Source organism: Amblyomma americanum, chromosome 7, assembly GCF_052857255.1.
Source record: "Amblyomma americanum isolate KBUSLIRL-KWMA chromosome 7, ASM5285725v1, whole genome shotgun sequence".
Taxonomy (NCBI): domain Eukaryota; kingdom Metazoa; phylum Arthropoda; class Arachnida; order Ixodida; family Ixodidae; genus Amblyomma; species Amblyomma americanum.
This window is the reverse complement of record NC_135503.1, coordinates 146959636-146975827: the sequence shown is the minus strand read 5'-3', so window position 1 is coordinate 146975827 and position 16192 is coordinate 146959636. Positions and strand designations below refer to the sequence as shown.

Here is a 16192-nt window from a genome sequence, read left to right as displayed (position 1 = left end):
TGCGATTGTCTGGTGTTTCATTTGTGTTAGTGTGCTAGACTCGACGCCAGCATGGCGACGCAATGCATAAAGCGCAAGTTCCTTTCTTTGTAAGATAAAGCACGCATAATCCGAGAGGTCTCAAGTAGGAGTAAGAAACCTGACATCGCTGCGGATTTCGGCATCTCCAATAGCACGCTTTCAACCATTTAAGGCAAAAGACTCCATCACCGCAGCTCTTTCTTGGGGACGTCCGGCAAATGCAAGTTGACCCAAGCGGCACACGAGGATCTTAAAAATGCATTGTTCACGTGGTTCCTGGACATGCGTGCTAAGAAAATGCCCATCAGTGGAAGCGTGGTTCTTTAGGGGAATTTTTGGACTGATTTCGCCACAACGAAATTTCCGCATGAACGAAATTTTTCACGCACCCTGTAATTTCGTTGTAGCGGGGTTCGACTGTATTCCCTCTCTCGGTCTGCCCGCCGCTGTCACCCCAATGGACTGTCCGCCTTGCTGGTGCTCACCGCCGCCCCTGCCCCACAGTCCTGATACGTGAGAGCTATTGGCACAGGTCACGCGAGCAACCACACAACAGCGATGGGCGCGCACAGCTCGTGCCGTTTTATTTTTGCTATGCCCTGTAGGCTTTCATTGGTTTTGAGCATGACCTGTTGTAGTGCCATGTGGTATCGCGTTCCAAAAGCGAAAGCAATGAAGATGCGCCGGCGGTGCTGGAGCCCGACACGTCTCAACTGTGGTCGCTCATTGGGATCGTCGACATTCCTGTCATGTCAGTTCGTGTTTTATCATCGTGAAACTTCTCTGCAAATTTCGTAACTAAGCACAAGCTAACAGACAGTCGGCTTAGTGAGTTCGTTATATCAAGGTCAACTGCTGCTACACGTTTGTTACATGCAGGTCTCAAGTACACGTGCTTCAATGGGGACGGGTGGGAGATTAAAAAATTTTGTTACGTTGAGGAATTTGCTATATGGAGATTCCTTACATCCAGGTTTAACTGTACCTGCATTCCAGCAAACGTACTGTCAAATATTTAGTATGGTCTTTCTCCCAAGGAAGAGACCTACGCAGTGATGTCACTTACATTGCTTAGCTGCAGTCTCGCTAACGTAGTCAAATATTTAGTATGGACATTCTCTTGAGGAAGAGAACAACACAGTGATGTCAGTTAGATTGCTATAGCTCGGGTCTAGCAACTGTACTGTCAAATATTTAATATGGACATCCTCTTGAAGATATTTACGCAGTGATGTCGCTTACATTGCTATATCTGTATTCTAGCAAATGTACTGTCAAATATTTATTATCGACATTCTCTTGAGAAAGAGAACTATCCAGTGATGTCACTTACATTGCTATAGCTGCATTCTAGCAAGTGTACTGTCAAATATTTATTATGGACTTTCTCTTCAGGAAGAGAACTACCCAGTGATGCCACTTACATTGCAATAGCTGCATTCTAGCAAATGTACTGTCAAATATTCATTATGGACTTTCTCTTGAGGAAGAGAACTACCCAGTGATGTCACTTACATTGCAATAGCTGCATTCTAGCAAATGTACTGTCAAATATTCATTATGGACTTTCTCTTGAGGAAGAGAACTACCCAGTGATGTCACTTACATTGCTATAGCTGCATTCTAGCAAGTGTACTGTCAAATATTCATTATGGACTTTCTCTTGAGGAAGAGAACTAGCCAGTGATGTCACTTACATTGCTATAGCTGCATTCTAGCAAGTGTACTATCGAATATTTATTATGGACATTCTCTTGAGAAAGAGAACTACCCAGTGATGTCACTTACATTGCTATAGCTGCATTCTAGCAAGTGTACTATCGAATATTTATTATGGACATTCTCTTGAGAAAGAGAACTACCCAGTGATGTCACTTACATTGCAATAGCTGCATTCTAGCAAATGTACTGTCAAATATTCATTATGGACTTTCTCTTGAGGAAGAGAACTACCCAGTGATGTCACTTACATTGCTATAGCTGCATTCTAGCAAGTGTACTGTCAAATATTTATTCTAGACTTCCTCTTGACGAAGAGAACTACCCAGTGATGTCACTTACATTGTAATAGCTGCATTCTAGCAAATGTACTGTCAAATATTTACCGTATTTACGCACATAATTTGCGGGCCCTTAACTTATCACTCAGGTTTATAAAAAAATTTTTTTACTCATATTTTATGCACCGTGCTGCGCTAGACCGCCATCATGGACGCGGGGTCTACCCAATGGCCCTACCCAATAGCATTCGGCTATTCTGCGTGTTTGTTCGGAAGGCCTTTGAATCTTGCACACTGGGCATTCATGGTCATGTCGAGGGCTGCTGTTACAATCACGGCGGCACCAGCGGCATCACCACTTTGAACGGCCGGTAGCGCTTCCGGGGAGGATCGGCAGCTGGTAGAAGAGCCGACACCGCTGTTTGTTTAGCTGGTGCATGTGACTCGACTGCCGGCTACGCTTTTCTTGGTGACTCTGAGGGCTTGTGTTTGGTTGCCTGGTTGTGTCTTGCGATGGGACATCACAACTATACGGCAAGTTTCAAAGTGCTTGTCAGTGCCTTATCATGGCGCGGAGCGGCGAAGACAGTGAGAATAACCACGTGCGCACAAGTTTGCCCATAGACGACAATCGTTGCGTCGGAAAACTTGTGCGCACGTGGCTATTTTCGCTAGCTTCGCCGCTCTGCGCCGTGATAAGGCGATGACAAGCAGTTTGGTCGACGCTCGTGCGGTACTGTTAAAGAATTGGCCAGGTGTACGTTTTGTGTGTGGTGTGATAATTGATTTATTGATTTGCGGTTGCTTTCCCGGACGAAGTTACGAAAGCAAACTTGTGGAATCCAGAACAACCGAACAATTGGCTGGGCCGCAAGCAATGATGCTATTTTAGTGTCTTATTGAGCTTCGTGCATGCACCTTCATGCCATCGTGCAAAGGGAGGAGGGGGGTGGGTGCGCGGCCTTTCATTTAGAGTGAACTTTTTTTCGGGGGGCAGCCAGCGTGAGGTGCGGGTCCGGGTGCTGACATATACACAGTAATATACACTATACCTATATTGCGCTTTATGACCTCTCTGGAGTTTTTTCAAGTCGAGCTCGCGAAATCGCCGCGTAATTTGTGCACCCCCTTCTTGGAGCCCTAAATTCTGAATAAAAAAAGTGTGCAAATTATGCATGTAAATACGTAAATACGGAATGGACTTTCTCTTGAGGAAGAGATCTACGCAGTAATGTCACTTACATCGCTATAGCTGCAGTCTAGCAAACGTACTGTCAGATATTTAGTATGGACTTTCTCTTGAGGAAAAGAACTACGCAGTGATGTCGCTTACATTGCTATAGCTGCAGTGTAGCACACGTACTGCCAAATATTTAGTATGGACTTTCTCGTGAGGAAAAGAACTACGCAGTGATGTCACTTACGTCACTATAGCTGCATTCTAGCAAATGTACTGTCAAATATTTAGTATGGACTTTCTCTTGAGGAAAAGAACTACGCAGTGATGTCACTTACATTGCTATAGCTGCAGTCTAGCAAACGTACTGTCAAATACTTAGTATGGACTTTCTCTTGAGGAAAAGAACTACGCAGTGATGTCACATTGCTATAGCTGCAGTGTAGCAAACGTACTGTCAAATATTTAGTATGGACTTTCTCTTGAGGAAAAGAACTACGCAGTGATGTCACCTACATTGCTATAGCTGCATTCTAGCAAATGTACTGTCAAATATTTAGTATGGACTTTCTCTTGAAGAAGAGATCTACGCAGTGATTTCGCTTACATTTCTGTAGCTGCATTCTAGCAAATGCAGAGTCAGATACAGTAGCCAACAGGTAATTCGGACTCCAATAATTCGGACTTGTAGGATATTTCCGACCTCGATGAGGCACCGTCAGTCACCCCAGAGATGCGCATACATATTCGCAATTGATATTTCTAACTTCAAAAGTTCGAAAATTCGTTTTTCTGAGTAATTTCAGTTGCCTGCAGGCCAATATCGACCATCTTCACGGCTTTTCGCCGGCGCAAAAGGTGCCATCTTGGATTGAGGACGATTTACTCTGCAGTTCGATTGGCTTGACATACTTTCGGTACCTCAATTTTGCCAGTAGAGGTCCCTGTGATCTTTGAGACTTCGAGGTTGCAGTGGGATTGTCATCGCCGTCAGCTTCCTTTTGTCGCCGACGTTGTCGCGGGCAGTTACCGCTTGTCTCATACGTTGAAAATTGAAAATTGGTTGTTGGGGAAAGGAAATTGCACAGTATCTGTCTCACATCTCAGCAGACACCTGAACCGTGCATTAAGGGAAGGGATAAAGGAGGGGCTGAGAGAAGGGAAGAAAGAGGTGCCGCAGTGGAGGGCACCGGAATAATTTAGACCACCAGGGGATCTTTAACGTGCACTTACACCACGCAGCACACGGGCGCCTTTGTGTTTCGCCTCCATCGGAATGCGGCCGCCGCGGTCGGGTTCGGACACGGGTACTCCGGATAAGTAGCCGATTGCCCTAACCACTGAGCCACTGCGGCGGGTCTCATACGTTCGCCATTCGCCGTTTCATCACTTGGGTTAATCCGACCGCGTCGACCGAGTGATGCTCCGTATTCACGAAGTTACATCCGTTCACCGTTTTGTGATTGCGTGACGGTTCCACCGCTTTGAACGAAAAGTACCTTGTCTTTGCGTGTGTTTGACGAGCGGTGTGGTGCATACCCGGGTTGTGGACAACATGGCGCCGCCGGGTCCGTCAAAAAAGCGCGGGAAGTATTCAACTAAATGCCGTGATCTTGCTGTCTAGCGTGTACAGTGAAAGTACAACTTTGGCGCAAATCGTAGCCAGCAAGAGAAATATGCTGCAAGGTAAAATCAGTGACATTTTTAAGCTGATTTCATCTCAATAAAGTGACTTTTCTGTACTTCACGGATTTTTCGGGCTGTTCGATAATTCGGACCATTTTTCGGGTCCCTTCGTGTCCGAAAAATCGGTCGACGACTGTATTTAGTATGGACTTTCTCTTGAGGAAGAGATGTACGCAGTGATGTCACTTACATTGCTATAGCGGCATTCTAGCAAATGTACTGTCAAAATATTTAGTATGGACTTTCTCTTGCGGAAGAGATCTACGCAGTGGTGTCACATTGCTATAGCGGCATTCTAGCAAATGTACTGTCAAATATTTAGTATGGACTTTCCCTTGAGGAAGAGAACTACGCAGTGATGTCACTTACATTGCTATAGCAGCAGTCTAGCAAATGTACTGTCAAATATTGAGTATTTCTTTTCTTGAGGCAGAAATCTATGCAGTGACGTCCCTTACCTTGCTATAACTGCATTCTAACAAATGTACTGTCAGATATTTAGTAAGGACTTTATCTTGAGGAAGAGATCTACACAGTGATGTCACTTATATTGCTATAGCTGCATTCTCGCAAATGTTACAATTGTCTAAACCTCAAACGCGTTTTTCTCAGTTCGATGTTTTTGGACCCTGCACTCAGGCTTGCATGGCTTTTTTTCTGAATACCATTTTTCTATTGGCAATTACTCATTTGACTGCGAAACAGTGCTTGGCATCACATGTGTGTTTGAACTACACTCACTCCATGTCAACCTGAGACAAGGAGAGATGCCCGAGCAAAAGATGACAGGGCGGTTAAGAGCAACACGAATGTTTCAGTGTTAGCTATGGTGCGAGAACAAAGTATTTTTTACAAACAGGTCCCTTCTTTTTTTTTATAGCAAGAAGTCAGACAGCCGGAAGTGAATGCAGACTTGCCGAAGACGGCAGGCAGTGATACTCCGCACTGGGTTTTGGTGGGTTTTGACCAAACCACCTCCCACAGCCATGACTGACGCCCAAGCCACTCAGCCACCTGTGGCCCCTAGGTGGCAGGTGGTGCTGTGGACGCCTAAAGCCCCTCAGTTAACTATAAGTAATGACATCTCCCTCCTCCTCCTCCTATGCTGGCACTCCTTCTCTCTGCTCCTCCCGGGTGCTGACGGTGGCGGCACCTAGGCAGGGAGGAGCTAGCAGATGCTCCCAACGCTCGCGCTTTGACACACAGTGGACTGTGTGCCCGAAACATTTGTTTGTTGCACTTTCTGCCTTCGATTCAGCCGCAGGGAGATCATGGCATGGGAGATTCAAAATTATAGTTACCCAAACAACTGGCCGACCCATGCTGCACTGCTTTATCAGAACTTTTTGTACAGCGATCGCCTTGACTGTAGTGCACACGGTGGAAGCGTCGTGCGCAAGCAAACTCACGGCGCAGTGGTGCGCATCCTCGGAACGTTGCTTTTCGACCAGCGTTTTCCCAGTCCTATTCAAAATTTAACTCCTCCAAGAGGAAGTTGGACGACATACGACTAGATGTGTGGCCTAGGCTTTATATGAACGGATGGTGGTTTAATGCTGCCATAATATATTCTTCTCTCAAAGGTGCGTCTGGTCGTGCAATCGGCTGTGCGCAGGCACCTACTCATCTCAATTTTATTTTTCTTTAGTGCAGGAAAGCTTAGCGATTATTTACGAGTAGCTATACCTCCGACACCTCGCAGGCTAATGTTAAAAGGATCCGACTGATGGTAGTCCTTTAATGTTCGTTAATAAATAGGCGAACAGAATGCCCAAGTTGCGCACTGTAACACGGCTGTGACCAGAAGAATTTTGATGTAGGGTTAATAGCGTGGGTCGACTAACAGCAATCTGAAAAAGGCTTTTAAACTCTGCTTTGCGCGTAGCTATAGTGCTGCATGACTCACTACAATATTGTTTTATTTAGGTGATTGTCATCTTGGGTCAGCATCTGCAATAATGGCTTATAAGAATACAGTAAAAGCTCGTTAATTCGAACTCGAAGAGGACTGGAAAATTGTTCGAATTAAGCGAAGTTTGAATTATCGAATGGGCGCTAGAATAAGCGGTCATTGCGTCTCATCACAGGACAGAATCCTAAGCAGTCACATCTAGACTCGTTATAGCGAGCTAGGCGTTATCGCAAGCTACACATTTATGGCGGGCGATTCTGAAAATTAAACTCATGCGGTCCTAATGACAAATGAAATAATCGATCGGCCGGTCATGCACCAGAAAACAAGTACTGGAATGCATTCGCGTGAGCAGCGTGCTTTAGTGCTGGAATATAAGACGCTATTTATGTTCCAAACCTGTTTATTTACAGGGAAGGGTTACCGAAATTAAAAGTAATCAGTGGTGTGCACTAGCTTGAGTTTCTTCTGCCAAGACTCCATCAGCATCATCTGCAGCTTGCCCAAGAGCTCCAGCACAACGTTCAAATTCTAGTTGGCAGAGAAGTAACGTGCTGGAACATTGAGCACCGACGCCACTTCATATGCACTTGGCGGTGGCATAGGATCGTCGCCGCAGACAGACTCATCACTGTCGACTGTATTCACCGCCCATGAGCCCTGTGGCGTCTGCTGACAGCATGCTATCTCAATTATATCGGCGTCACTCGAGGGCTCCAACTTCTCCACATTGCTGTCCACGTAACTCGCAGCAACAAAAAGCATGACGCCGGCACCTGAACCACCATACTGCGTTGTGTACGTCACTGCATAACGAAAACCTGGAACGGCCTGCGCTGAAGCATCGACGGCGCGGGCAGCGAAAACCTGCTTCAGCATGCACCAGAGCACGGGCTCTGGCAGCCTCGCGCGCTTGGCTTTTTTTCTTTTCCATTGTTTTACATCGCTAGTAAACTTGCAGCGTGTTGTACTTGCTAAGGGTCAACTTCTATCTATGAGGAGTGGTGTTGGCCAGGGTCTCCTAGTTCGAATTAACCATAGCGGATGCCGACTTGTTCGAATTGTCGGTAGTTTTCTCCCATTGAAGCACACAGGCTATGCCGGGACTCGGGGCGTCAGTTCGAATTAACGGACTTTAACGAGCTTTTATTGTACACTGTCTTCCTTCGTGCAATTGCCATGCAGAATGCGCAGCAGTTTAGACTGCCGAAGTTAATGAATCACTTTTGGTCGAAGCAGTATAAAAAAAAAACCAACCTCTGAAGAACCAAAACCTGAATTTACTCAATCCTGTTTGAAGCAAACATGTTTATCGTTTAGGAAGTTGCTTGACGCGAAAACTGAAAACGCAAGGAGAAAAATATCGGCAACTATATCAAACGGAGGTCCTTGCTTGCATTCTCAAGTACTTACCTATGCAGATATGAACTATTCAAGCGATAGCTGCAGTTACTGCGCCTAGGCCCAGTAACGAGTGATTTTGGTACGAACCCTGCCAGAACAAATACGGTCAGCAATGCATGCAACATGAATGCCAGACCTGCACCACAAGCAGCATGAACAGCGGTGCCTTCAACAGCGAGAACCGCCTGTTTAGTATCGAGTAGCGAGCGAAGGAGTCCAATTGCAACAAAACAAATACATCCAGCGATGCGCGCAACATGAAAGCTAGACCGGCACACTGAGCAGTGTAAATGGTGGAGGTCAAGCAACATGGAGCGCAAGTTTCGAGTCGAGCCCGTGAACGAGTCTGACCACAACCAAACAAATACGACACGTAATGCGCGACATCAAAGCTACATCTGCAGGGATTAGCACAGCCAGCAGCGTGACCGGCGGGGCAAAGACGACGAGAAGCACGGCTTTCGTAGCCCGCGAGCAAACGAATCCATCTACAACCATGCTGAACGGCATTAACTGCGAAGAAGGACTGCAGTCGGTCGCGCTTCACATCAAATCCTCCGAAGAAAAAAAATAAAAAAATAAATGCAACTGGCAAATGAAGATTGGCCACTCACATCGCAAAGATGCAGATCCAGCACATTATCACAGTTTTCCCGGCTGATCTTACGCTGCCAAACCTCTCAGTGCGCTGCATTGTTTTTTCCGGACGAAATGACGAAAAACCTTTTCCCGCTGCCTCCTTGGTTGCTATACCTGTAAGCGCAACAGAAGCTCGGCGCCACTGCAGCGCATAGACACCGTCAAAGCTAGAGAAACGCTTCCCACCAAAACTCAGTCACACAAAAAGAAAACGAAGTGAGAATTCTACCACCAACAATGGCGCCGGCCTCTGCTGCGGAGCCAGAAAGCGCACACTAACACGTGACCATGGTGCCTTGGCCAATGGGAAGCTCGATTATCTGGCAGCGCGCTAAGAGAGGAGAGAAGCCGGAAAGTTCAAAGCTTTTCATTACTTTTGCTACACTGAGGAGCTTTATGGATGCAGACGTCAGCACGACACTGAAGAACGAACAAATAAGAGCAAACACTTGAAAAATACTGACTAAAATGGTGCCCTCCGTTGTGGGGTTGACTTGGGGAGATAAGTACTTTCTCCCCACTCAATCGCGGCTGACACGGTTCAAAGCCGCCCGGACCCCACCCCGTGATCGCGTACGCTACCGAGCGCTCGCCGACCACGGCGGGCCTTGCTCTGGGGGAACAAAGGAACGACACATTGGCTGACACAAACAGGCATTTATTGCTACAGAAACAATAACGCCAGCTAGCAACAAGGTACGCTAATGAATCGAGGGCGTCCGACTCACCAGCAAGGCTCCGAGCGAATGTTCGCCCGCGCTAGGGCAAGGGATATAAACTCCGCAGGCCGGACGGGACGAGTACGGGAGCCTGTCTCCCCGTCGCTTCTTCGCCCCGTCGGCGAAGAGCGGAGCCCCGAGCGACGCGTCCGCTCAGGCTCATTATCCCGGCCGAAGAGAGCCCATCTCCCGCGGGCGGGCTTCAGCAGTCTCCCGCGCAGCGACGCTGGCGCCCTCTCTTGCCAGTTAATGTAACTGGCAAGGGAACGCGCTCATCCTCGGGGTGAGGCTGCTGCTGCACGGTGCCTCGCGGGAAAGCAAACTCAGGGGGCTGCAGGGCAGGTCCCCACATCCCCCCAACCTTAAATAGACCCACGCGCCTGAAAGTACATGCTATGGAGGAGTCTCCTGGTCTTCATGTCCTTGAGGCACGTCTTGCAGCTGAGGTCACGCCGACAGCGTCCACGCAGACTTCCGCGGTATTCCGAAGGCGGCGTGAAGGTCTCCGCTGGGATGACTCGTATGGCCCGCGGACTAACGTGTCCGCAGGCCCGCGAATCGAAGGCCGGTGGGAAAACTGCAGGCCAGGATCCTGCAGTAGTCGCCAGGGCAGCAGCAGCCGGAGGTGACTGCTGACTGGTCTCGCCACAGCTGCCCCGGATGGATGCGGCGAACAGGATACAGGCCGCTCCGTCGCAGCAGGTGGCAGCGAGACGATGTGCACCGGTCAGCAAGCCTGGGTGGCTCCACCGGATCTGCAAAATTGTCGAAACGCTCTCGGCGTGCCTTTAACGTAGGTCACGGGAGGGGAAACGGCATCCGCAAGGGCCTCGTGGCACAATGCCTAACTCGCTAGCAAAACGTGTCGGCGGCTGTGCAAACGCAAAGTTCGAGTGAACAAAGCCCTTTCTTGAGTTGAACGAGACTGCTCAGTTCGTGCGAGGTTACAAAAAAAACGGACGGGCAGCAAAGCGCGCCCCCTCTCAACGTCACGGTCCGGTGGTCATGTCTCTTTTAATGTGGTGCAGGCAGCTCCGAAAAGCCTCAGGCCTAACGACCACTCCGACAACGACCGTGACCACAACAAAGACCCAAAACGGGTTTTGTGCGCGCAGCCGCGAGGAGACATCAGCTTTGTGGGGTGGTCCTACCCCGCTCACTGCACAAAGCAGCTTCTGAGCGGTCGGCGCCCACCGTATCGGACGGTGTCGGAGCGCCCGGTGCCGAGCTGCAATACCAGCGAGCTCGTAGCGGCACCCGTGGCCCCAGGCCACCCGGCTCCCGGAGCCGCGACTCCCAGAGTCGAAAAAGAGATAGTAGAGAAAATATATACCGAAACTCGGACCACCCACGCGGCTTCCGTACTCACTCGCTTCGGGCTCGGCGACTCCGCGGGCGCTAGGCCTCGAACTCCCTCGATGCGGACCAAGTCATTCTCACGAAGAAACTCCAGGGAAAAAAATGTGCTGAGCATGTCGAAAAGTTCAAACATGCTGCAGCGCAATACACCTCGCACTCAAGAAAGCATGCCGCAGGTCCTAGCGATCAAAATTCACTCTAGGCCTAGCACTTGTCAAGTCCGGACAAAGAGCGTTCCTCGAACCGAACCGACAGTCGTCCAATGTTCCAAGAGCAGGCCCCACGTTGGGCGCCAGATGTGGGGTTGACTTGGGGAGATAAGTACTTTCTCCCCACTCAATCGCGGCTGACACGGTTCAAAGCCGCCCGGACCCCACCCCGTGATCGCGTACGCTACCGAGCGCTCGCCGACCACGGCGGGCCTTGCTCTGGGGGAACAAAGGAACGACACATTGGCTGACACAAACAGGCATTTATTGCTACAGAAACAATAACGCCAGCTAGCAACAAGGTACGCTAATGAATCGAGGGCGTCCGACTCACCAGCAAGGTTCCGAGCGAATGTTCGCCCGCGCTAGGGCAAGGGATATAAACTCCGCAGGCCGGACGGGACGAGTACGGGAGCCTGTCTCCCCGTCGCTTCTTCGCCCCGTCGGCGAAGAGCGGAGCCCCGAGCGACGCGTCCGCTCAGGCTCATTATCCCGGCCGAAGAGAGCCCATCTCCCGCGGGCGGGCTTCAGCAGTCTCCCGCGCAGCGACGCTGGCGCCCTCTCTTGCCAGTTAATGTGACTGGCAAGGGAACGCGCTCATCCTCGGGGTGAGGCTGCTGCTGCACGGTGCCTCGCGGGAAAGCAAACTCAGGGGGCTGCAGGGCAGGTCCCCACACCGTGTACACAAAATTCCTGTGCAATTACTGGTCGCAGTATGACACTGCTTGAGCAGCGACTACTAAACATGCAAGGTTAACTGCGTCACTGTCAGAATCGACGCCAACAACAGCATTTGTACCAAGAAATAAACAGTAGAACGCTTTTAAAGGACCGTGGATGGAATAAGAACACACTAGCCGGGAAATGTAGTAAGCGAAAGAAGCATGTTAAAAAAACTGCATATTCTTGTCAGTTGCACTTTTTAATTTTAATTTCTTGCAAACACAACATCCTTCGAAGGAATTCGCAAGTTTGTCACTCTTGCAATTGTTCTGCATGCTCAGAACACCCTCAATGCCCTGCGATGCACACAGCTGCACAGAGTGTGCGCAGAGCTGGCTAAGTTGCGATACGCGTGCACTTCTGCGCTGTTCGTGGCGACCGCTTAAATTCTACACAATTCTTGTCCGTGGAAAAGATATACCGTATTTATTCAAATCTAGGCCGATAGCTTATTTTCAAAAAATCATATTCCAAACTCTAGGGTCGGCTTAGATTCGAGGACTTTAAAAAACACGCCAGTTTTTCATTGAAACTGCTAAATATGGTGAATAGCTAGCGCCATCTAGAAAAGTCAGTATCGCAGCCGCTACTAGCCGTGCCAGTAGCCAACCGTACACAAGCGAGGTCGCCATTTTGACCTGTGTCGGCCGTATCGGTGTGCGGCATGGTGTTATCGCGATCGCACCAAGCAGGAGATGCCACTACAGTGCAGCTTTCAAGCGAAAAGTTGAGATAGCCACAGACGCATTGTCGAACTTTCAAGCCGGGCGGGACTTCAGCGTCGACGAGAAAAACGTCAGTCATTGGAGGGGACAACAACAGCAGCTTTTTGCGTGCGCCGCAACGAAGATGGCACTTAGCAGACCAAAGAAAGGCCGTCACGACGACGTGAAGACAGTTTTGGCCGACTTTCTTCGGACGCAGAGAGCAGCTGCCCTTCCAGTGACAACAGAAGTGCTCCAAGCGAAAGCTAGGGAACTTTCGAGGGAGCGAGGCCTAACGCCAAAGAATTTCAAAGCCAGTCGGGGCTGGCTTCAGAAATTCGTGAAGCACTCCGGCTCCAGCCTCCAACGTCGCACTTCAATCACTCAGAAGCTGCCAAGCGATTTCGAAGAAAAGTTGATAGCTTTTCAGCACTACGTGCTGCAAAACAGAGAAGCGGCAGGCTACAACCTTGGGCAAATCGGCAACGCCAACCAGACTGCTGTGTATTTTGATATGCCAGTGATTGAAAAGGGTGCCAAGGAGGTGAAGGTGCACTCTGCGGGCTACGAGAAGCAGCGCACAACTGTGATGCTGTGCTGCACAGCTGATGGACAAACTCCCTCCTTATATAATATTTAAAAGGAAGACACCGCCTGCTCGAGAAACTTTCCCAAGAAATGCCATTGTGCGGGCAAATCAGAAGAGGTGGATGACGAGTGCGATGGTGGAAGAGTGAATTAAGATTGTGTGGCGACGGCGTCCAGGAGCCCTTTTGACAAAGAACTCGCTCCTTGTCGTCGACTCTTACCGTGGGCACTTGACCGACAACGTGAAGGCTGCGCTCGCCCAAGCGAACACGGATCTCGCTGTCATACTGGGCGGCATGAACGGCCAGTTGCAGCCACTTGATGTCTGCATCAACAAACCTTTCAAGGATCGTATGCGGAAATACTACACGGACTGGTTGTCTGACGAAGACCACATGCTAACGGCAATGGGCCGCATCAAACGTGCATCGCTATCGCAGCTGGCGGGCTGGTTAGCTGCAGCGTGGGATGACATCCCAGGTACTTTGATTATGAGTGCCTTAAAAAGTGCAGCATATCTAATGCGCTTGGCGGTACCGAAGATAATGCACTGTTTGAAGGCGACAGTGACAAGGAACACAGCGACGAGTCCAGCAGCAACGATGACGATGGATGAGCTCTGCACGTTCAGATTCAGTAAATGCTGTTTGCATTTTGTGAAAGCTGTCCTCACTTTTTTGTTCAGCCTACATTCGAGGTAATACCGTATTTACTCACGTAATCCTCGCACTATTTTTTCCCAAAATCAACGCGAAGTTTGGTGGTGCGATAATTATGCGGGGAAAATTTTCAAGCAAATGTTTCGGAGTGTTAAATGCAAAGATGAATGTGTGCAAGATCAGGATTGTCAGGTCCGCAATTGTAAATATAACGAAAACATTACTTTCAAGCGTAACTTACCTTCGTTATGAAAGTACAGGGTGAACGTAAGCTCAAGCTGCTAAAGCACTTTATTTGCCGCGCGCAACCTCCCGTCACTACTCGCGTTGCGTACGTCCTGCAGGCAATTCTACTCTTCATCAGAGTCCGTGTCGACACTGGAATCCATGGTTTCTTCATCTTCCAATGCTTCTTCGTCGTCCCACACCAGGTGGTCCTCGGTCGCATCCAGGGCGTTCGAAATTCCTGTTTTCTTGAAGCTTCTCGCCACCATGTTTACATCAATCACCCCCCATGCCTCTGATACCCAGCTGCACAGCAGCTCCACGGATGGTCTTTTGATCTTGCCGCCCGGCGTCAGAGCATGTTCACCTTCGGCCATCCATTCTGCGTACAGCCTCCGGACGTTATCTTTAAATGGCTTGTTCAAAGATACGTCAAGAGGCTGTAGCATTGATATGAGGCCGCCGGGTATAACAGCCAGGTCCGTGCACAGTTCCTTGAACTTCGCCCGAACCGACTCTTGAAGATGGCCCCGAAAGCTATCAAGCACGAGGAGCGACGGAAAAAGAAGCGCTCCCGGTCGCCGCCCCCACACAGTCCTCACCCAGTCCACCATAAGGTCCGCGGTCATCCACCCCTTTTCTTGGACGCGCACGTGTATACCAGGGGGAGCTTTCCTTTCGGGAGGGTCTTCCGCTTGAAAATGACGTACGGTGGGAGCTTCCACCCGTCCGCCGTCACGCCTAGCATGACCGTGCACCTCTGTTTTTCGGCACCTGTAGTCCTGACATGCACAGTCCGAGCACCTGTCTGTTTGACTGTCCTGCTGCTGGGCATATCGAAATTCAGCGCAGTTTGGTCCGCGTTCCCTATCTGGGAGAGCAAGAAGTTTTTCTCCTGCCGGATCCTGATAACGAATCGATGGAAGTCCACTATTTTCTCTTCATAGGCTGCGGGCAGGCGCTGGCAAAGCGTCGTTCGCCTCCTGAGCGAGAGTCCATTGCGCCGCATAAATCATGTGGCCCACCCGTTACTAGCGCGGAAGTCTTGCACCGGGATGCCCTCCTTTCTTGCGATTACGAGCGCCTGGTTCCGTATCAAATCAATCGACACAGCACACCCATCCGCTCGTCGAGCCTTGATATATTCCAGTAAAGAGGATTCGACGGCAGGAAATTTCCAAGTATTCGGTCCGCGGAAGGCCCGGCGCGTCTTACCAGTCGTCTTGAGTTCGTCGTGCTGCCGTCTCCAATACCGGACGCAAAACTCGTTGACGCCAAAGTGTCCGCTGGCGGCGCGGTTGCCATGTTCCAACGCATACTCAATAGCTTTTAGCTTAAAAGCAGCTGTGTAGCTTGCGTAGCGTCCCATGGCGAAGCGGCACAAAGAGCACGGTGCAACACGCAAACAAGGCAAACGAGGCCTACGAGACACCGGAGAGCTGGAGACACCTTCGCAAAATGGCGTAGCGGTGGTGAGTGGATGAGCGGTAGCGGTGGTGGCAGCGGATGATAGCACAGTACCGCCGCCTAGTAGCACGCGCGCCCAACCATGGCAGTTAGTTGTGACCGCAGTCAATAGATGGCGATCGCTATGACAAGCAGACGGCTCGCGGCAGTAATTTTGGGGGTGCGATGATTATGCGGGGAAAAAAAAATTTCCCAATTTTTGATAGCCAATGTGGGGGGTGCGAGCATTATGCGAGTAAATACGGTAATTTTTTTTGTTGCCTTCGGACATTAGGGGGGTCGGCTTAGAATCGGGGTCAGCCTAGATTCGAGTAAATACGGTATACGATAGGCATAATCCTGAGAGACAAGAAGAGAGCAAAGGTGGTCAGAAAACAAGTACAAGTTAAGGACATCGTAGTCAGTGAAGAAGAAGAAATGGGCATGGTCGGGGCATTTAATGTGAACACAAGGCAACCGATGGTCATTAAAGGTAACGGAATGGATTCCAAATTCCAAGAGAACATAAGCGTAGCAGGGGGCGGCAGAAAGTTGGGTGGGCGGATGAGATAAAGAAGTTTGAAGGGATAGGGTGGCCGCAGCTGGCACAGAGGGTTAATTGGAGGGAGACAGGAAAGGTTTTGGTCCTGCAGTGGACAAACCTATCCAGTGGATGATGATGAAATTGAAATCAGCAATAGCATCTGCTGTCTTGTTCCTT

The 16192-nt window shown here is 49.6% G+C and overlaps 1 protein-coding gene across 2 annotated transcripts in view; it reads right to left on the bottom strand.

Annotated features, from left to right (window-relative positions):
* LOC144096664 (uncharacterized) overlaps positions 1-16192 on the bottom strand; it is a 165165-nt gene that overhangs the window by 108126 nt on the left and 40847 nt on the right. The gene's annotated exons all lie outside the window — the stretch shown is intronic.